Raw genomic sequence first — 23,171 nt, 5'->3', positions numbered from 1 at the left:
AAATACAAAGGCTTCCTCAGACAGGAGAGACTGGAAACATGAAACACTGGGATGATATGAGCAGACAATAGATGCCACCGCATCACCTTTTCTTCTCTGATGAGGATTGGTCCAAAGAAGAGCTCATTCAAGTAATCCAAATGGAGTGAGCCCACCTTGAACTTTTTTCCATTTGGAGCTAAAGAAGAAATCCACATTTCCTTCCGTGGTAAGACCTGGAGATGTGATTATTCTGGCAAAATAAAACTATCATAAACAGAGGTGATGTGGAACCTCCTGATCCCAGGGAATTTCCCACAGCCAGTCACCTTGGAGGCTCAAATGGGCCTCTACCCTTATGTTTGGCTGCAGATGCCAAGTGAAAACTGATTTGAGCCCTAACTAATTCAAAATACATTTTAAAAGCATAGAAAATTAAGAACATAATTCTATTTGACTTTTTTTTTTTTTTTGCAATTATATTGCTTTAAAAGGTTTACCTGTCTGGCTAACAAGAGGTGTTGCCAAGCCAAGCTCCGAGCGGCCTCCACATCACCATGTCTGAGGGTGGAAGGGAGGCAGTGGGCACGGGATGTCATGACTTTGGTTTTCCTGTTTCATTTGTATCCCTACCTCTTACCTCAGCAATGACTTATCCAGGAGGGTTGGCTTGTTGCTGGGTTCTTAAATCAGATATTTGTCCTTTTCAGATCTAAAACAAAACAAAACAAAATTATTCTTGGCAGGAGGCAGTTGGATGGTTGTAGTCTGGCCTTACCATGGGTGGGTATGTACATGGCCTAGAAGATGTTCCTCTTTCCTTCACTGTGCTTCTGCCAAAGAAAGGGATTGAGACAGTGACCCCCAAGGACCTGTGGAGCTGTGAAGTCCTTTGACTTATTCTGCTCAGAGCTGGACATGTTTGAGGTCTTGGGCGGCCTCTTCCCACGGTGTTGGCACTCTTCCAGGTAGAAGGAGCTGGTCTCTCAGTAATGGCGGGAGGCATTAGAAAGCCACAGAATGCTTCCGGACGGAGCCTCCTCACATAGGCCTGTTGCTGTTCTGTCTCCTGAAGATGAAACACATTCCTCTGGTCCCCACACTCTTTCTTCCTCCCTCATTATTGGGCTTCAACTCCCTTCAGAGGAATCTGCTCACAGGCATCAGCCTCCCCATCTCTGGGGGATGCTAAGCAGCTTGTCCTTTTAGTCAACCTCAAGTCACAAGGTGAGTGAGACCAAAGTTCAGACCTTAACCAAGTTAGCAAAGTTCCTCTAGGTTCAGGCAGCAAAAAGCCAGGCTACCTGCAAACTCAGGGACTGAGGTGAGAGACCAAGGAGCCCCATTTATAGATGCTTGGCCTCTTGGATTGGATTCTTGCACGTCTCAGGCCAAAGAAATAGCTATGACCTGAGTGTGTGTGTGTGTGTGTGTGTGTGTGTGTTTCTTTAAATGAATTCCTCCCAAAGAAAAAGCTTGCCTGTGTGGGTGGACACTCTTTTAAGAGCCACGAATGAGCCTCTGTCTGCTCTGATGGATGCCTAGCCGGAGACTTCTGAGGTGATTGGCACTTGGTACCCGATGGGTAATTGGGTGGAAAATTTTTTTAATTTGGTAGAGTTAGAGATGTCAGAGATGTTCTCACAATGCGATGGGCCAAAATGTTCATCCTCTTAGAAGCAAATGGCAAGGGGGGAAATGAGAGAGAGTAGGGAGACCTCCCCTCATTCTTGGCACCAGCGTCTTCCACAAGAACGAGTGGTACTTTCGTAGTACATGGGTCTCAAATTGATTTTACAACTTAGGTCTCCCAACTCTCTCCAGGGCTTTCTGTCCTGGAGCCCCTTGCTTCCCTCTTTAAGACCATGACCCCCACATACACTCAGGTGTCTCTCCTACATCCCAGTTGTCCACGTACCTGGGCACCTTCATCACCATCTTCTGGATCTTTCCAAAACCTCCTTAGAGTATACGTGTGTCCTACCTGGAGTGGAGTTATTAACTCCATGAGCAGATTGATGGTTGGTTTCCAAAAGGATTCTTTTTAAAATATTTTTATAGTGGATGGACACAATGCCTTTATTTTACTTTCATACATGGTGCTGAGGATAGAACCCAGTGCCCCCCATGTGCTAGGCGAGCGCTCCACCACTGAGCCCCCGCCCCAGCCCAGGATTCTTCATGTTACTTCACTGAGGGATTCTGGGAAGAACAAGCTCCTCTATATTTAAATAGAACTTTATTTCCAGAAAGTGGGATTAAGGATCCAATGCCGCGAGCCGACTCTGTGTTCTGAAGAGCCTTGCACAGGACAAAGTTACCAGGAAGTGACGAAAACAAGAAGCAGAGGGTGTGCAGCCCAGCAAGGACACTCATGTGGGCAGGAAGTCAGGGATTCACGGGGAGAAGCCAGGGAGACCCCCACCTAGCAGGTGGCTCATCAAAGGATCTGAGGAAAGATCCCCCCAATTCTTCTACCATGATCTCGAGAGCAACCACAGGTGCAGTACCTGCTCCCTGAGACCTGACTTGATCACCTTGTCCCTCGTGACAGTAGCCCCCCTCACTAAGTCAGCCAGGAGACACGACTGTCCCTTTATCTTTAAGTGCCTACTTTGTTTGCTTGTTCAAGGAAAGAAGCTCTTGTGTAGAACTGCACATCTGAACTTCCAGCAGCTAAGCAGCCAGGGAGAAGTCCCCTGGTTTGGCTAATGATCAGAGAAAGCCACAGTGAACCAGCAGGGACAGGCTTTGGGGCTGACCCAATGCAACTTTTCCCTGCAGCTGAAGGCAGAGTAAAGTATGAAAGGAATGAATGAGAGGCATCCCGGGAAGACACCAGGAAAAACAGCTCACTGACAACGTGATGGGCAGGAGCCGCTGAGATCGGCCTGGACTGACGACTAAGGTCGTAGCTTCTCTCTTCGTAGCAGCTTGGGGTGGACGCCATTCAACGATTTTCATACACATCTAAGGACTAGGTTCTTACTTAAATTTCCGCTGCACCAAGGGAAAAAAAATGCACGTGACACTTTGGGAAGAGTTCAACATTTTCTCAACGATATCAAACAAGCTGAGGACATTTTCCATTCCCCAAAGCATTGAGTCCCCAGGAGCACTAAACATGTGACCTAGTTAAAAAAATAAAATCTATCTTCTTCTCTTTCAATCAAACAGATCTCCAGGAGGCCACTGAGATAACACAGTAATTAATGTCCTTTCAATAACTAATAGTAGTTGGTGGAGGCAGCTCTGACCACCAGGTGCAGAAAACAGTGCTGGACATGGACACTGCCCCACAGGGACATGTGGTCTTAGGCAAGTGCCCCACTCCTCCAGCCTTTGGCCCTCCATCTGCAAAATGGAAAACTGGGGGCTCATCACTTGTTTTCTTATGTGCTCCCTAAGGATGGGCATAATGAAGGAATCAGAGTGGACGAGGCCCCCCCCCACACTCCCTGTATCAAATCCTACAGTCCTGGGTTTAGGGGGGCCACGTAAGGAACTTTTTCTAAGCCTCCAATTACAGGGCTCAATTGCTTAAAATATTTTTAAAAAATAAAATAGAAAACTACCTAACTTGACTTCCAGAGAAAATTTTATTAAAAAAAAAAAAACACTGTTGAAGAAGTAAAAATAATGTTTTTAAGATATATGCATCAATGTGACACACAGACACACACCATCCTCACAGAACAGCAACATCAATTCTGAGACAGGTCATTCTGTCCTTTAACAGACCCTGAGGTGAGGCTGATTTGTGTGTGTGTGTGTGTGTGTGTGTGTGTGTGTGTGTGTATCCCACCCATTAATCTCCACCCCCAAATATTTGATATATAGTTATTGAAGGCATCAACTCTATAAAGAACAAAACTAAAATGTTCATTATTTTATGTCTAATGAAAAGTAGAAGCTCTCATGGGTCATTATTATAAAAGCAGATTCTTTGCCCTGCTTCCCAAAATTCTGTTGGAGAAGGTCTCATGGGGACTTAGAATCTGTCCTTTTTTTTTTTCCCCAAGATGGCACCTTGCTACATCGCCCACATGGCCTTGGACGTCCCTGGGCTCAAGCAATCTTCTTGCCTCAGCTTCCCAAGTAGCTGGGACTACAGGCGTGCACCACTGTGCCCAGCAAGCATTTTAAGAGGCATCCCAGAGTACAGGCCACACATGAGAAATGCCATGCATGTTAGGTTGGGGTCCCCGGAGGCAGACCCTGGCATGAAGATTAGATTCATGAATGATTAAGGAATTGCTTCCAGAAGAAGAAGCCAGAACACCTAGAGCAGTAGAGCACAGAGGAGGAGAAACATCAGCTGGGTCACAAAGCAGATGAAGTCGTGCTTGGCTGGCCCTGCAGGAGAGCCCTCCCATCAGGTTTCTCCTGGAGTCAAGGGACCTGAGCTTTCGTACCCAGCTTGGTCCACCATTGGCCAAAGGCTGACTCGTGAGGGCTGTAAAAACCCAGGGGTTACACAAGTCTCTGCATCTGGGGGTGAAGCAGCCCCACAGCCTGAGAGTAGTCCTCAGAAGAGTGAGAGGAGTGATGACATCAGCAGTTCATCAAAAAGGATCTGGGTGGACCAGGCAGGGGAAGAGGAAGAGATGCCCATTCTGCTACCTCTTTCCCTTATGAAGTCCTCAGCTCTTCATCCTGTCCCTTCCACCCATCTCAATACCTTCCCTTCCCTGCATTTTTATATTTCCACATTTCCAATGATTACCCATGTCTGTCTGGGCTTTGATCCTGAACCCTAAACTCCTTGAGAGTTAAGATCATGCCTAATTGGTGGTGTATTCCAGTGCTACAGTCAGGATCTCCCCTGCACAGGTAATAAAGGTTTGCAGGTTGACCCAACTATCCATTATCCAAGGTTTTCCTCTGGTAGTTCCATGTAAGCAAAACGTCTCCTAAATTTCCATTTTATTGGATTCCTTTAGTTGACCGATCAAGAAATCTGTTAGGTGATTAATCCTAATTCCTTAGGTAATTAATGTACCGAATATTTATTGAGCACCTACTCTGTACACATCTTGACATTGGGAAGGTTACAAAGTGGTATAAAATATAGTCCAAGAAAACTGGGTACTTATACTTAATACTTTTGGGGGGAAGAAACAACATTTAACACATATGAAAAAAGAAAGAAAATTCTATCAATGTATCATTGAAGTGCTACATTATCTAAAATTACTAAAACTCCAATGGTAGGAAATATATTGAAGAGTTCATTGGGAACTATGCACCATAAAAGAAGCTGGGCACTGTGGCTCACGTCTGTAATCCCATCAACCATGGAGGCTGAGGTGGGAGAATTGCAAATTCAAGGCCAGCCTCAGCAATTTAGGAATGCCCTGTCAACTTATAAAATAACAACCACCATTCAGCTGCTCTGAATGCAGAGTCCAGAGAGAAATTCAAGTAGAAGAATTCCACCACTCCCCAGTGAAACCCTGACACAGTGTCTACATCACTTGGTGAAGGACGTTGTAGGACACTGATCATGTCATCAGATCAGGGGAGAACAATGATGCGTAAGAAAAAGGATGTTGAACTTGACATAGAGAAGGGCAAGGTTCAAGAGTCGAATCCCAGCACTTCTTCCAGAGAAACTTTGAGCATCAGTTAATCTCAGCTTCCTCATCTGAAAAAAAAGAGCAAGCATTTTTGGCTTCTATAGCGACTGTTTTGGAGGCTAGCATCTATTCATGGACCCTCTTTCTTAAGAATGCTCTGGATACATTTTTGAGTTACCATCCTCCTTCATGTTCACTCATAAAATTTGAGTGCAGTTGACCCTCACATCCAGCACCTAAGCCTCCTTCCTTCTGGTTTGGTTCTATGAGGGTGTGAGGCTTCAGACTAGTAGAGCTCTTTGCTATTAAGAGGGGAACTTGCAGATTCAGAGCTGTCCCAGACAAAGCATAGGAATCTGGGTCTTGAGTCATGTGTCATTTCAGTCTCCTGTCATCTCTACCTATACCTTCATATTTTTACTGAAGTCATTTGAATTGGGTTTTATGTCACTTGCAACCAAATGGGAACCAACAGTCGCTACACAGATCAGAGAAATATTTATTATAAGAATAGAGCAAGCTAGGCTCCACAAAGCTTTGTAAACACAAGGTCTTCTTCTAATTGGTGTTTGTGAGGGACATACTGCTCTTTCTTAGGAACCCCTTGGACAAAGTTCTCCATTGCGTCAAAATTGTCCTGGAGTAAGTAAAGCAAGGACAGAGGGTCACACCTCCCCACCGTCACATTCGCAGAGATGATCAGAGACAACCTCTCTTAGGAATATAAGAGCCTGGGGGCTCTGAAATCGGAATTTAATCTGGGAATTTCTTTGGAGGCCACCCCTTTTTAGTTTGCCTGGGGTTTTGGATAGCCAAAATCATCTAGAAATGCCAGAAGCAGCTAAAACCAAAGCATCCAACAATAGCACTTATCATAGAAGTCTAAGGGACAGCAGGACTGTCACCTGCTAAAGGAGAGAAGTGTTCTGCCTCAGAAGAAAAGATCAAGACAAGAATACGGAGGAGGCCCCCCTCCTGCCCACACAGGATGGGAGCTAAGAAGCCAACACCTGGAATCTTAGACGCTCCATCAGAGAAGCACCAAGGAGCAGCCAAGCAAGCTATTCTCAGTAATGACAGGGTCCAGTGAGTCCTGCCTCACCCAGAGAACACTAGGGTCGAAGGTTCTCCAGCTATCTTCCCACAGTAAAGAACCTCACAGTGGGAAGACTGGACTGGTTTTGACCGCTAAAGGAACCTGAGAGGTAGGCTGGGCAGCTGTAGTCACATCATTATAGATAAGAAGAGGGGAGAGGACTGGGCTTGGTCACGGGACTCTTGACTTGGTAGGACTAGGACTCAGTTGCCCTAACTTGAGCTCTAGCATTTTTACCTCTTTCATTGTTCCTAACTTACTTATCCTTACAGAGGGGTTCCTGCATTCAATTACTTCCTATCTAAGTGCATACAGTCATGAAGTTCCAGAAACTCTGTGAGCATCAGAAGCTCAACATATTTCAAAGTAACTTTCTAACTATTTAATAAATCTGGTCTCCAGTCAAGCATTACTTTCTGATTAACATTAGCAATCCCCCCCCCCCCCCCCGCCGCACACACATCAGTTATGAGTAATTTGGAGCAAATTTTTTACTGAAGTTAAACTGAATCTGAAGTTAAACTGTAAAAGTTTCATGAAATTTTTACCCTGAACACACACGAAACCATCAACCAATAAGAACTTTCTTAGAGTTTGACCATTTAAAAATGAAAGAAGGTAAAATCAATGATATCTGTCAGAAAAAGTATTTCAAGTCATGATTTGAATATTGAAGAATTAATAGAGTTCTTTGTAAAACTGATGGAGCTCTCGAATTGTTTTCATTCCAAAAAACGATGTGTTTTAAATGAGATTTCAATTTTTAGAAACCAATGGGTAGGCAGGTGATATTGTTGAAAAAATATGCCAAAATTTTTCCCTTGATCCACTCTCTGTTTGTTCTAAGAGTTGAACCAATTGTCGTGTTTATAGACCCCATTTTGCTAAACATAAGACGAAATTGTTTCTTTTTTCAATGTACAGATCAATAAAACCTTTTAACTTTTTTCACGCTTATTAAATTTGGCCTTTCATGGATTCATTCACAAGAGTATTTTTCTTTTACCACTCATCCTGACATGATAGGGGCCTCCTCTAACCAGAAGGGACTTCATGTTTTGGATGGCTGATGGGTGCACCCAAATGTCCTCTCTGCCTTCAGACATGATCACAGGTAGACAGCCTTGACAAACCAGCAACACAACATGGTTCTGAAGACAGTCCTGGAAACAATGAGTCTTAACACACCAGTGCTCCTTCACTCAGAAAGAAAAAGTTAGTGCCTTTGTTAAACCTCACCAGGACATCTCCTGCTCTGCTTCAATCAAGGAGTACATAAATGGGAGACATCTGGTTTTTGCCAGAAGCATTTACTTTGTGCTGATTCCATACAAGTATTTGGTACCAGAGTCTTCCTCCCAAGAGTTATAGATTCATTAAGGGATTCAAGGTAAAAGAGTTGCAATCTGATTTAAAAAAAAAAATGGAATCAAACCAAAAGCTAGTGTATGGAGCACAGATGCTGAGCACCTAAAAGGAGTTCAGAGGAGAATTGGATGACTTCATGGATTAACACAAGTGGAATAATGAAGGACAGGAAAAAGAGGATGTTGGGGGCTTAGGAGAGCTATCTTAAAATAGTAGGAAGATGGGTAAGAATGGGGAAATCCCATTTCCTTTTCAGTTCCAGGTCATGGGTGACATTTTAGCAGCTTCCTTTACTGACACAACCCTGAGTACATAGCATGTGTGTGTGTACATGTACATACCTCAAGTTCAAGACCACTTTAACCTTCTTAGCAGTTGAAGTTAATGCTCACAAGAGACACACTACACCATCCACAAAGGCTTAGAGTTATGGGTTTCCAAATCCTGTTTCTCCGTACTCTAAGAGATTATCTATCAATTTAGGGGATGTATCCACTCGTCAACTGCCACAATAATGCTGCCATCATTAAAATCCATAGAAACTGTGGGCTACAACACTACACTTTTATCTAGTTCTCTAGGTTATCTGGGTTGAACTTGGTTGATCTGAAATGGGTCGGCTCACAAGTCTGAGGGTGGCTGGCTATTGACGCATCTGGAAAGATCTCAGCTAAGATGAACAGAATGACTCAGCTCTCTTTCCTGTGTCTGTCTTCCTCTACCAGGCTAGCCTGGGCACGTTCCCCGTGCAAGGTAAGGTTAAGAAGCCATATTGCACAAGTGTGGTGCAAACCTAGGTGTGTATCGCACTTGCTGACACGCCATTGGCCAAAGCAAGTTGCACAGCTGAGCACGGAGTCAGAGCAAGACAGCATGACAAAGGTACTCTGCAGTTACATGGCAAATGGTGGAAGGGAGAGCTCAGCCCCTCATGCAGTCTACCATGAGGCTTGGAACACCTTCTAATTAGCAAGGCAGGCAAAGGACCAGTAGGTACAGTCATGTGATCCCCTGGGCACTCTTCCCTAACGCGTTCTTCAAGCCCTGAACACCAATAGGAGGCAGGGGAGGGATCATATTATTTTTTTTTAAAGCGAGCTAGCTAAGCAGCCAGCATTTTCCCAAGGCTGCCCTGCTCTATTCAGAATAAAGACGTGGGCAATAGGCCATGCTTGGATGCCTCGGACCATCTGCCAACAAAAACAGAAAAAAAAAAAAATTAATTATGAATGGTGTCTTCCCATGCTAATCATTTATTGTAAAGGATTTCTCCAGCTTGTTTATAATAGCTGTTGCCTAAGGGTGCATGCTGTATAAATTGTCTGATTACAGGATACAGAGCGCTTCTTAATAGGCCTCAGCTGATTAGGAGAAGGGAAAGAAATTAAAGAGGCCATTTCCCTTTAGGTATGCAAATACCTCCCAGAACAAAAGACAAAGATATGATAGACCATGATGAAACACACCCTCTTTTCTTTTTACCTTAAATTATGTACCAGGCAAGGAGCAAGTTTCATTGCATGTGTCAGCCGAGATGTGAATGGTCTAGTAATTGAAACAATACTAATGCCAGAAATGCATGTTAGATGTCGCGCTGAACCAGCTCCCTGGGCAGCCCCGCAGCAGAGCCTAGGCTGGTGCCTGCATCTCTTTGGATCACTTTTAGCTTTGGATAATTTGACGCTGGCTTGTTGAGCTAAATTTGTCTGTATCCTATTGCCCTCCTCTCATTTCTGTCGCCAGATTTTACATGTCAACATCTGGCAGAGAGGGCAGCTGGAAGGCAGACTGAGTGAGTTTAAAAAACAGGGAAAAAAAAATATGGAAGTATGCATTTAGACTCTTCCTCTTCTCATTTCTCAGGCGCGTGCGCGCGCGCACACACACACACACACAACTCATGGATATGAGCAAATCTGCGCACACGTGTGCCCATACACACACACACACACACACACACACACACACAAACTCTGGAGCCTTTCTTTCCATAAACATTTTTTTTTCCTTCTTAAAATGTTCTTTGGTGATTTTAAGCCTATGTTCAATTGCACAGTCACCCCTCTGTATCTGCGGATTCCACATCTGTGGATTCAACCAAAAGCGGAGAGAAAATATTTGGGAAAAAATTTGGATTCATAGTGGGGATATACAGACCTACTTTTCTGGTTGTTATCCCTTAAGTAATGCAGTATAACAACTGCGTTGGTGTAGCATCTACATTGCATTAGATATTACAAGTAATCTAGAGATGATCTTAAGTACCTAGGAAAATGTCTCTAGGTTATAGGCAAATACTACACCATTTTATAAAAGGCACTCAGCACCCACAGACCTTGGTAACCACGGGAGGTTCTGAAGCCAGTCCCCATGAACACAGAGGGATAGCGGTATTTCACGATGATTTTACTTTTTCAGGGAGCAGGCGTTCCATGGGTCTCTCTTTTTTTCATTAGTTTCAGGAACTGGAATGTAGAGGCCCATAGAGATATTGAGGGTGGCTCTAGGTCTGCCTACTTGGAAGGAAATGGTCCAGACTTGAGGTACTTCCAAGCCCCTTCCTGGCACAGGTCTTTGATGGGGGAATGGAGGTCAGACTCTTGTCACAGGGGGTGCTTCTCTACCAGAGAGTTTACAAATCTCTTGTGCATCTTGCCAGTGCTTCATTCAAGTTGTTTGACCTTCCACAGGGGAAATTAGCTCAGTCACCCTCAAACTTTGTGACTTTTAAACAGCAACATTGATCATCTCACAGTGCCCACAAGTCAAGAATCCGGGCACAATGTAGCGGGGTCTTCTGTTCAGGGGTCTCTCACAAGGCCACCCACCATCAGATGTTGTGGGAGATTCTAGTCTTTTGTGAATGATTGACAGGGGGAGGATTTGCATCCAAGCTCACTCAGGAGATGTTGTTGATTCCTTGTGAGCTCGTGACCAGAGGCCACTCTCTACCTTGCCAGGTGGCCGTCTCTCTCAAGGCAACCACATACAAAAGAGCCAGAGAGAGAGAGAGTGCCAGCAAGATGGAAGCCGTCATCTTTTGTAACTTGATCTCAGAAGGGGAATCGCTTCACTTTTACTGTATTCTATTTATCAGGAGCAAGTCAATTGGTCCAACCCACACTGAATGGAAGGAAATTACCCAAAGGCACCTACGCCAGGGTGCAGGGGTCACCTGGAGCCATGATGGAAGGCTGCTCACCCCAAGACCCCTTTGGTATCATTTTTCCATGAAAACCCTCTCAGAACACTTCTGCCATTGCCTCTTGTGGGATGGGTCCCCAGGGCTGGCTCAGATGGTTGGCTTTGGCAGTTGTGGTCGCCCCTGCTTATTCCGTCAACGATTGATTTATTTTGTCTTCATTTCATGTCACTCCAAATGTCACCTGCTCGAAAAAGAATCTTTCAGCTACTATATAGTCACTTATTTTCAATCATTAACTTTACCTATTTTTGCTTTTTTATCACCTTTATGAAAAAAAAATAGCTTATTATTCATTCCTTTATTACTGTTCCTTGCTCTCTGGGTTCTAAGCATCATTAGGAAAGAAAGAGAACTCATCTGTCTAGTTCAGCATTCTACCCCTAGAACAGTCCATACAGTAGGTGCATTATAAATATCTGACAAGATATGAACAAATGAATGAATCCTATACCACGTGGCTCATGAAGGCCTAGCTTCAAAGCTCAAACAGGCTATTTACTTACCTCCTTGTGCCTCAGTATCTTGATATGTAAAATAAGAATGAATTCTTCCTAGACCACCTTCTGCAAAAGACAAATTATGGATATTGGAGAGCAATAAAAAAAGTAGAGGTGCATTGTACAACATGATGACTCTAGTTAATAACAATGTATTGTATTAAAATTTTCAGGAGAGCTGATTTTAAATGTTCTTACAAACCCGGTCATACAAAATGTTTCTCAAAAAAAGGTATACGAGATAATGCATATGTTAATTAGCTTAATTAAGCCATTCCACAGTGTATGAGTATTTCAAAACAACATATTGTACATGATAAATATGTATATTTCTTATCTTTCACTTACAAGAAAAAAAGAAAGAAAAGAAAACAAAAAGAAGCCAGAAATAAACCAGAGACCCTGAAGGGATTCAGAAAGTTAGCAAGGTTAGGAATGAAGTCCAGATAAAGTATATATTTTGTTATAAAAAAAAACCAATTAGTGGGGCTCAGGTTGTGGCTCAGTGGTAGCGCGCTCGCCTGGCATGCGTGAGGCACTGGGTTCCATCCTCAGCACCACATAAAAATAAAATGAAGATATTGTGTCCATCTAAAACTAAAAAATAAAAATATTGAAAAAAAAACAATTAGTAATGTACTTGTGTTGTGGAAAAGGTTGTTTTATATTTCTTTTTTGTTGTTTTTTGGTAATTATTTCAAAATCAATGAAGTTATAGTTTTTAAAAGCTGAATGGAATTATTTTCCCTTGGGTGGGACCCCCCCGGTGGGACCCCCCCTTCCCATCTGGAGTGAACTAGTGGTGATGCCTCTGTGCGCCCAGGACACTGGGGAATGTAAGGTTTGCTCCCGGTCATCACCAAGGCCACTCAGACCTGGGCCTGCTCTCTCTCTGCAAACTCTTGGTATCCACAACAGACCCAGAGAACCCCTCGAAGGGCCTGTTTTCTGGATTGCTTGCTTCTAAGATGGAGCTTGTTTTCCATCTGATTCTGCAGTTGTGAGAAGCCTAAGCAGGAGGCAGAAGGGAAGTTGGGGTTCTCACTGAGAGCCTGAGAGGTGCAGAACTTCGTTGCAGACACCACTGATGTCCCACCTGGTCTCTTGGCCCCAAACCGGTTCCTCACACACCTGTCCAATGTTCAACCACCTGCCTTCCTCTCGCTAAGGGCTTCCTCTGGTGGGCAGAGCCTCTCTTCCCCCATGGTGTGGGGACAACCCTCAGCCAATGCCTTCCGGGTGGGACAACTCTGGGGTACACCCTCTCCTCAGCTCCCCAGTGGGATGACACTCCAGCTGCCCACAGAAGCCACCTGCTTACTATCACCCCCTTGGTTGGCCTCCAACCTTTCCCGTCTGACTTACCGTTGTGGTGAATTTTATGTTTCGCCTGGGTTGGGCCCTGGTGTTCAATATGAGGTCTAATGCTATTCTGAAACTTCCTATGATGGACGAGGTAGGGATGAAGGATATATTCGAATGGTATTTTAAATCAGTGGACTTAGAGTAAAGCAGATTGCCCTCCATAATGTGGGTGAGCCACATCTAATCAGTTGAAAGCCTGAGTAGCAAAAAAGGGTGACCTCCCCACACAACAGGGAATTCTTCAGCAAACTGCCTTTGAACTTCACCTGTATCTTCAGCTCTTCAGTTGGCTGGTTCTCCAGCAACCTGCCCTTGGATTTGAACTGCCACTCTTCCCTGAATCTCATCAGATTTTGGACTCACAAGCCTCCATAATCACATGAGTCAATTCCACAAAATACACACACACACACACACACACACACACGCACGCACGCACACAGACCCTACTGGTTTCTCTGGCAAGCTCTGAGAATATGCTCCCTCTCTTTTCTCCTGGATTTTCTTAGCTAACCTCTCAAACAAATCACTCCCATTGAAATCCTGATCTTGGGGTTTATTTCTGGGGTCACCTAAATGAGAAATCCCAAGCATCTCTTTGAGAAAAGATATGTGATCCTGGGTGGCCTCACGCACAGAATTGGAAAGGAAACATGAGCACTTATTATGTGCTGGTCACGTGTCTCTGCCTTGCGTCCCGCCTGTCAATTAATCTCCACCCAAGAGCCATCGGTGCAGGCGCCACGCTCATTTCACAGATGAGGAAAGTGAATCCACCGAGGTCAATATGAAATCAAACTCAAAAAGGCTGACTCCAGCGCCCGCATCCTCAATTGTTCCTCTCTATTACCCAACCCTTGTTTATCTCATCAAGATATCAGAAGATGACCGCTCCACGCGGCAGACCACACAATTCTCCTGGATGCTAACACTAGGGAGAGATGAAAGGTGCAAGTGGCTTGCCAGGTGGAATCTATCCCCGTGCCCACCTTTCCTACCACATGCCAATATTTCTCCTGCTGGGGGCAAAAACTTCTGTTTCTAAGAAATGTGTACCTTTGGACCAAAAAAAAGAGGAAAGGAGAGAGCAAAGGAGGAGCAGACTGAATGTACAAAAGACCCTCAGGAGTCTTCCTGAAAAGCAACAACTTTTGCAAAGCAACATTTTGATGAGTTAAGTGCAAACGAATCGGGCATAATGAGAAACACATGGGCTAAATTTTCCTTAAAATATACGAGTTTAAAAATTAAGAGGGAAAAGTGCTTGGGGAAATGTGTTTTAAGTTTTAGCCAAACTGAAAGCATTCACAAAACAGATCAAGATATTTGCTGATCCCACAAAATGACTAGGTTGGTCCATCCTGGGCAGATAGAGTGATAAAGAGAGAGAGAGAGAGAGATCCCTAGGGGAGGGAGACATGTGGGGCTGGCCCAGGACAGAGCTTTATGACAGAACCATTCCAGGCTCCCCGATAGCTGTAAATGGGGGATTTAGAGCTATATTGCTTTTTCTTTCATTTAGTTTTCCAAGTAACATGAAACTCTGCACTCTGAAGGTAATACTAATGAATAAATAATACAGTCAGTTGAAAAGCTGTTTGTCGAGAACACAAAATGTATTGGGTGTTTTTCTAAAGGCCTTCGAGATCTGTATTAACAAGAGAATCAGAGCCCGGAAGTGTGTTGGGGTTCTGGAGGCTGGAACACACACCGCAAAGGGGCTGGGCTCAGCTGGCCAAATTCTGGGTGGCACAAATGACAGGTGTCCACAAGAAAGGACCACAGGAGCAAAAACTTCCTGTCACTAGCCAGAGCAGCAATCCAGCCAGAGGTTCCCGGGAGGCAGAGCAGGGCCTCCCTGAGGACCTCAACCGGAGGCCCTAACTTTCTTCCTGAGGGCCAAGGTTGATGGCACCTCTGCTCTTCATACCCACAGGAAGTGGTGACATGGTCAGCCGGTTTCCATTCACACACTCAGAAACAAAGGCCAAAGCTCCATTTTCCTTTTGGTCCCATATAATGTTCAGGCAAGAGGAAAGATGGAGTTTGGGGAAATATTTTGTCATATTTTAAAGATGCGACACGGATACCTAGTGCTGTCTTGGACAGTGTCTTCCAAAGAGCTTCATGAGTTCTAGAACTAGCCTGGTACTACCGAGTCTGGATGAACAAATAGGTAGATGTGTCTGCCCAGAAGGAGCAATAACACTCAGCCTGGAAATTCCTGAGAATGACCTTGGGGGACCCATTGCTCTTTAGTCTACTAAAAGGAAAAAAAGAAGTCTAATTAACCATTCCCTGGATCCTGGTCCCCTTCCACCTCTGTTCCTCCCAACAAGCAGTGAAGGAAGAACCGATTCCTTAGTGGACTCCACCCCAATCCAAGGCCACATGGAATCCATGCATCTGGAAGACTCTAGAACTAGGAAGAGAGAGCACTTTGGAGGAATACATGGAATCGCGCCTCTTACAGTTGTGAAGATGAACTGGGTGCAGACAAGAGAAGAGCAAATTCCTGAAAAGAGGACCCCGCACCCCAGCAACAGGAAGACCTGTTTTTGATGCTTTGTCAGCTGTCAATACTTTGCCAGGACTAAACAAACTCACCGTTGAGAATGTGGGGACCTCATGGAATTGAAAGAACACGGTCTGGGGGCTGTTGGCCCAAGTTGCCCCAATCCTCTGGACCCTGTAGAACTTCTTTAGAATATAAAAACCCTGACTGAACTGAACCAAAGACCCAGAGGGTAAAAAAAAAAAAAAATGACTTGACCCTCACATTCTTCATCTCAAGATAAACCAAAGAAAGTCAATGCTGACTTAGGGACTCGGGGAGAAAAATGAGAGGGGAAACTCTTGTTTGGGAAGGAAGAGAAAAATGGGCTTCTTGAGGCTCCTTTTGAAAGAAAGGAACTTCAATTTGACAGCCAATGGCTCATTCTCTCACCAGATGAGAAAAGTACTTGGCTCTTCTGAGCCTCTGTTTTCTCTTCTGTGAAATGGGGGATGATTTACACCATGCTGTAAAGATTCAGAGTGGTCCGCGTGATGGATCTGGCCCATGGACAACCAATTACGGCCAGCCATTGGCTTCCAGTCATGTGACCTACCAGAGAGAGATCACGGTGCTGACACCGACCCACAGAGAAGCAAGGTGAATCCTTTCCTGTCTGCGGCTGAGGATCAGGTCAGGGGAAAATGGAATATCCTCAGCCTCAGCCATGCAGCATGGGCCTCCTGTTCAGCGACGGTTCTGTGGAGGTGGGGTGACATTTCTGAAATGCCTTGATTGACACTGTCAGTCATAAAAATAAAGTAACATAAAGTCACTTCTTATTAAGGAATACAGAGAACTCTCCCCTAGAGCATCCACTTGAAATATAAAAAAAAAGCAGAGTTCTGTAGAAATGAAAGTTATCTTTATGAGGCATTTTGGAAGTCACTGAAGAGGGCACCTTGTCCTTCTCTGTAGGAATGGCACTGTCACGGCTGCCAGACGGGAGGGGGGGGAGTGGGGGCATTAGGTAAGTACACTCCCTAGGTCTTGAAAAATGTTAATACTGGATTCACAAAAAGAGGCTCCGTGGTCAAGTTCATTTGAGAAGCACTTGGTTAGACACTGCTAAACATGTTTCTTTACATATTTTACACGCTTTTAAAGAACCTGGGAATCTCAAAGATGGGAATGCAGCCTGGAGCCGTTCCCACAGGTACTTGACCACTGATCCCTGCTGTGTATGTGTGTAGGGGGGTGTTGTGGGGGGGGCTCAAGATCTCCTGATCCAAAGAACACATCCTGGAGAGGACTGGGAAAAACTGTATGGATCCTTCATCAAACATTCTCCTCCTTAGTTCTTGAGTGAATATTGTTTATTTGGTTGTGTTTTCTTGATGCTGTTTTCTGTTCCCAAACCGGCTGCATATCTGTGTCATCTAAGCATCTTTTTAGGAACAAAGTACATTCTAGAGGCCCAACCCAGACCCCCAAGGATAGGAGCCCATGAATCCAGACCTTCAAAATCCTCTTCCAGTCTAGGATGGCCAACCGGGTGCTGCTAACCCAGGCTGGACACTGGGGTGTCATTCCTCTACCCGGTACCAATGACGCTATCTTCTACCTCCCTGTCATCATAGACGTCACGTCCATTGACCTGAATCCTAGCTAAAAGTGTGACTGGCCCGTGGTAGAGCCAACCCAAAGAGAATCTTGAAGCCTGCAAAAAAGAATATTTTCTTTCCACTCTCCAGACCCAAGTCAGGGCAATCATTGACTTTCTCTACAACCCATTAATTCTATATTTAGGAAACTAAAAGGAAAGGAAAAAAAAATGAAAGAAAGAAAGAAAACCCAACCACAACCTCACACACGTCGGAAAAGATGGTAGATTCCCTGGGGCTAGGTTGGCCAAATGCAGAATGAATTGCCTTCTGCAGGGTGTCACCGTTCCTGTATTGGATTTTTCTTTTCGAAAGTCAGTGAGTTCGTTTATCTTGGACCAGTATTCCTACAGACAGGGCAGAGGCCTGGTATCTTCATCACCTCTCGAGGTAGTACAGTCTGGACATGCCAAGTCCCCTGTATGCCTGTGAGCAGTTTTAAAAGGTTTTGGTTAGCTCCACTTTTATTAGAATGAAAGCTTTTCACAAGTAAGAGGTTTTATGGGAGTTATTTTTAAAGTAATGTGTTTTTATTGGTTTCTGGTAAGATCAGTGAAATCACATGGCATTTTTAAAGAATTTTAAACCAAAAAAAGATGTTCAAACAACTTGCCCGAAACACAAAAGCCAGGAAAGTCAGAATAAGGTATTTGAGCACAAGGGGGTTAACGCCAAGATAAAAACGGTTCTGAGGAGGCCGAAGAAAAGGGCGAAGGGGAACTTCAAGCCAGGACAAAGGTGAGCTAAATTCAGCATCTGAAATGTCACTCACTGAGATGAGGGGACCTGCATGTCCTTATATTCCAAGGGAGTCAAATGCTCAACAGATATGGGGATCACGATTCGTGGTGCATGAAAATGAAGCTCATTAGAAAAGGGAACAGGCTGTCAGTTCTGAGACCCGAAAAGAATAAAGCAAATGATTGAGAAAAATTGAATTGAGTGGCAGGAATTCGGCAGAGCCTTGGACCTGCAAATCACAGATCCAATGTGGGGTTCTACCTTTTCCTGTTTCTTCACCTCTTCTTGGTCTTTTCCTTTTTAGTATTTACCATCTTTTCTAATTACCAAAGTATCATTTGCTTGCTCTCTGCTCCTTAGGTGGTTTATATTTTTATACATGTCCAGCACAGTCTGCAAAAGGAAAGATTGCTCTTCAGGTGACAAAACAAGTCAAGAGCAAGAAGGACACCCCATAGCTAGTCACTCAGTAGTAGAGGACAAAAAATCAGAGGTTCCAGTAGCTCCTCACCATAGTTTATAATAATAGTGTGCATTATTTACTACTTATACCTATGTATGCACAGGTTTGCTCTTGGTGCATGTCTACTCCCTTGTTAGATTGGTATTCCCCTGCCAATTCATGTGTTAGGATACTCAATTCTCAATGTGACAGAACTAATACTCAATATGATAGGATTGCGTGGGGAGTGACTAAGTCACAGGGTTCCATCCTTAAAAGTGGGATTAGTTCCCCTATAAAAAAGGCTAAGGGTTTTACCTTTCCTTTCACCATGTGAGGATGTGATTATATATACCACCTAAGGAGCAGAGAGCAAGCCCTAACCATATCCTAAATCTGCCAGCAACTTGACCTTGGATTTCCTAGCCTCTAGAACTGTGAGCAATAAACTTCCAAAATTTGTAAATCACCCAGTCTAGGATTTTGTTATAGCAGCCCACACAAACTAAGACACCTCTAAAACACATAGACATGTGCACACCAGACCACACAATATGATCGATCAGCTGCTTCCTGAAGGAAAGGCGAAGTCCATGTCTTACCAAGGCAGGGCTGTAGGACAAGTTTCTAGCATTTACAAAGTGTTCATTGAACATGAGTGATTCAATGCTCTATCAAACCATGGATGCCTCATAACTCTTCAATCCAAGTGATCCGTCAAACAGATCTACTAAGGTGCCATGCAGTCTGCCAAAGTAGTCCTCTGTATTCTTGTAACTAATTATAGAAAACAGTTGAAGAGTAAATCCCCACATGTCCCCTAGAAAAAATGGCATTAAAGCAACAGAGCCTTCTACAAAGAGAATTATAAAGATCTTCTAGAGACTTCATTGCAAGTTGTGTCTGTGTCATTGCAGCTGGGTGACCTCTGGACTCCTGCTCCTCCTAGAGATAACAATAATTATTCACCCTTCCCCTTGAATCAGAACTGATTTGGAGAGAAACAGAAATTGAAAATGTTATAAGCATACAAAATTTATATTCTAAAGGAGACACTTTCTTAGTTTGTTTCTCTGCTCACCTAGGGACTATGCAATAAAGTTATACAGAAGATATAAAAGTGCTTCCACAAAGTATAGGCCCACTCACTTGTGTATATTAGTGTATTTTCCATTGCTATATCAAGATACTGGAGGCTCGGTAATGTAGAAAGAAAAGAGGTTTATTCATCTCAGAGATTTGGAGGTTCAAGGCATGACTACAGCACTGGTTCAGCTGTGGTGAGAACTTTGTGGTGGATGATATCACAATGGTAGGAGTATATGCAGGAGAATGAGATCACATGGCAAGACAGGAAGCCAGAGAAAATGGGAAAGGGGCCAATCTTGCTCTTTTATAACAATGTTCTCCATAAGAGCTAACAGGAGTCCCATGAGAACTACATTGATATCTCCCCAGGCAGCACCCTCAATGGCCCAATCACCTCACACTGGGTCACACCTCTCAAATGTTCCACTACCTCTCATCATTGCTCACACTGGAGACCAAACTTCCAACCCACAGGTGTTGGGGGAAACTCTTGAGCCATATGTATACCTCAGAGCTGTGCTTTCTGGTTGTTTTCAGAGGTGGGACACTCTTCATTTTGAAGTTAAATCTTCAAGGAGATCATCTCTTCTTATGAGTTCTGAAAAAGGACTCTTTTTCCTCCAAAAGAGCATAGGAAATGTTGCCAAGTTCCATCAGATTTAATTTTGACTGGGAAACACAAAATCACTTAGGACGAAGAGGTTTGTCCACCTCAGAAACAAACTGGGAAAGGGAAAAGTTGAGTCTGAGGATGCCATTACTGAGTAAAAGATGAAGCAGTATTCAGTAAATATGATGATATGCAACTCGGGGTACACTGCCTGCACCTTCCTCCACTCCTTCTGTATAGCAGACTTGCAAAGTTTTTCCTCCTAGAGAATTGACTTATCAGTCATTGCTGATGGTGTTATCAAAGATACTGGCTCTCCACCTCTGCCTCCACCTCCTTCCTGACCTTCCACCTCTGCCTCCTCTCCTGGTCCTCTACATTTCAGACCTGTGTTTCCTGACCTCCTGTTGTCGGGTGAAGCCACAGGACTAGTTTCCATCAATAAGTTGTACACAGAAATAATGTTTGTCGCGTGAATATAGAAAATTCAATTGCAAGTGAAATGATCTTTAGAGGCCTGTTTTCTCTGCCAGAGCCCCAGAAACACTAGTTATATCAACCTACATGCCATAGTGTAGAAAAGAAGAATAAAACCCCCAGGTGAGCCACAATCAATGCATAAGATATTAATTTCGATAGGCTAAGCTGCCAAAAGTTTAGAGTTGCTTGTTACTAAAACACAACCTAGCCTGCCCAGGCTAAGCCATATTGGGAAAATAGAGAATATATACACTAATTGCCTGTTTTCTGTACCTATAATAAGCAACTCCCTGAACCTAATAACTTAAAACAACCACCATTCTACTTGTACTTGATCCTCTGGGTCATTTCTGGAGTTGGGCTCAGCAGAGTGGTTCTTCTGCTCATTTCACTTGAGAGACTTCTATAGCTGCAATCCATGGATGTACTGAGGGAGAGCTAGTGGTCCTCAGGTGTGACAGTCCATCTCTGCTTCCTGTATTCTAAATCTCTAGAAGGCTGGTTCAGGATTTTTTCACCTGAGCCTCAGTACAGCAATACAGCAAAATCAGAAGCCATACTCCTCTTGAGGACTATGATAAGAACTTCCACATTCTACTAATCAGAGCAGGTCTCTAGTTTAGATACCAGGGGTACAAAAACAAAAGACTTCACATTGCAAAGGGGCATACAGATAGGGATAGGAGGAACTTGTGGTCAATTTTTGCAACTTATCACATTATTACATGACTAGCAAAAAAATGGCCTATAATGTTTAGACACTGAAATTGTATCTCATTGGTTTTTAGTGGAGAAGGGTGATCACCAACAAAAATTTTGCTGAAAGGACACAAGTCAAAGAGCCCTTGATTTCCTCTACCAGCCCCAAATGAGCCGCCACCACCCAGTCTTCATGTGGTATGGGGTCTCCTTTCAACCTACCCTTCCTAAGGTGCCTGGGCCATTTTCTCTATCATCGTTTATACAATGTTTTAAAAAGTGTATGCATCTCAGAAAGATAACTTGGAAAAAAACGGATAATACCCAAGAGTCCATGGTTTATGCAGAAGTGGACTTCAAATTCTAATAATGGCTCCTATATATTGTAGGGAAGCAAGTGGTATTTGAAGACAACAAAGGTCTTTAACGAAGGTCAGATGAGTGATTTGGATACGATGGAGTGGGGAAGGCAACTTCTTAGGAAGGTGGACGATTTGTAAAAACATTGATGAATAGTGATTACTTACTGAGTATATAAATCACTACCGCTAATAGTATTAAATGCTAAATAAAGCATATGCTTTCCTAAGGATGAAGTGTATCTTTATCAAAATAAGAAACAGAGGGTCCATCGGAAGTCTATGTTGGTTGTTTGTGCAATTTTAACAGACTGGAAATAAAATCCACTGAAAAGGGAGAATGATCAGAAGAGAGGAGACAAGGGCAGGGTGTGTCTCCTCCACCCCATTCTGCCTTCACACCTGGCAAAGGCTCCAGAGTCCAAGGGCTTGTTCCTCTTTTGACCCACAGGGTCTCTGTCCACCTTCTAGTGTTCAACAAGGACCTAGATGGATGGCCAGTCTCCAGTTTTATGGGCAGGACATCCCAGATCTTGCCTTCTGCTACTGCCTTAGATTGGCAGGGGCTGAGGGGGGCACAGGAGGACAGGACACACCCCTCAGCCACGTCACCTCTAAAGTCAGCAGGGAGACTGAAAGGCTGCTGCTTTTGCAGATGGAATGTGAGTGAATGTCCCTGGGGCAAATGGATGGATCCAGCTCCAAGAGGTTCCAGAATTTAAAGGGCAGCTGGCCTCTGGGCTGGTTGTGAAGATTGCAGGAAAATTTTGTAACATGGACCCTTGGAGTGGCTCTCTGCAGGTCTGCTCCTCGCTGATTGCCAGTTCTTTTTCCTCTAGCCTGACATTTCCTATTTTCTGGTGGCCATGTGGTGACTCTTGAAGGGAGCAAAAGAGTCTACCTTTACCAGGAATCCGTCCTGAGCTGGCCAAGGAGGCTGCAGGGCATCTCCCGCCCTTAATTCACTGCCCAAATGCCAATTTCACTGTCAGCCTGCCCGGTTTTCACAAGTTCATTGTCTTTCATATAAATTGATAACAAGGTATTCCAGCTGAGACTGGACTTCTGAAATCCGGACACCCAAGAACCAAGGAATTGATGCCGTTTTAAACCTGTCAGTAGACTTTCAGCTCAAATGGTGGAGGGATCCCACACTTCTTTCTCCCCTTTCTCTCTCTAATAAAGTCAAAGGGTGCTAAACAGGAGGAAGGAATCCTGCAGTAGAACAGAGAACTGGAGTAGTTTCTGGAATAGGGAAAATGCATAGGAACCTACTGATGTGTCCATCATAGAAGTGGGAGGTGGAGTCCAAACTCAGGGAAGGCACCTGCCCAGATGGGAGGCTTTCTTCTTGCCAGATCCCTGAAGAGGTGGTGAGCTGTCTGCCTGTGTGGGCACAGGAGAAGTGGGGAGAGGAGCAGAGACAGAGGAGGCAAATTGAAGTTCTTTCAGGCTCCCTCATGGTGTTCCCTGCTCTTGCATGCTGAGTCTAAGGTCTGGACGA

Source organism: Marmota flaviventris, chromosome 18 (genome assembly GCF_047511675.1).
Source record: "Marmota flaviventris isolate mMarFla1 chromosome 18, mMarFla1.hap1, whole genome shotgun sequence".
Classification (NCBI taxonomy): Eukaryota; Metazoa; Chordata; class Mammalia; order Rodentia; family Sciuridae; genus Marmota; species Marmota flaviventris.
This window is presented reverse-complemented; position numbering follows the sequence as displayed.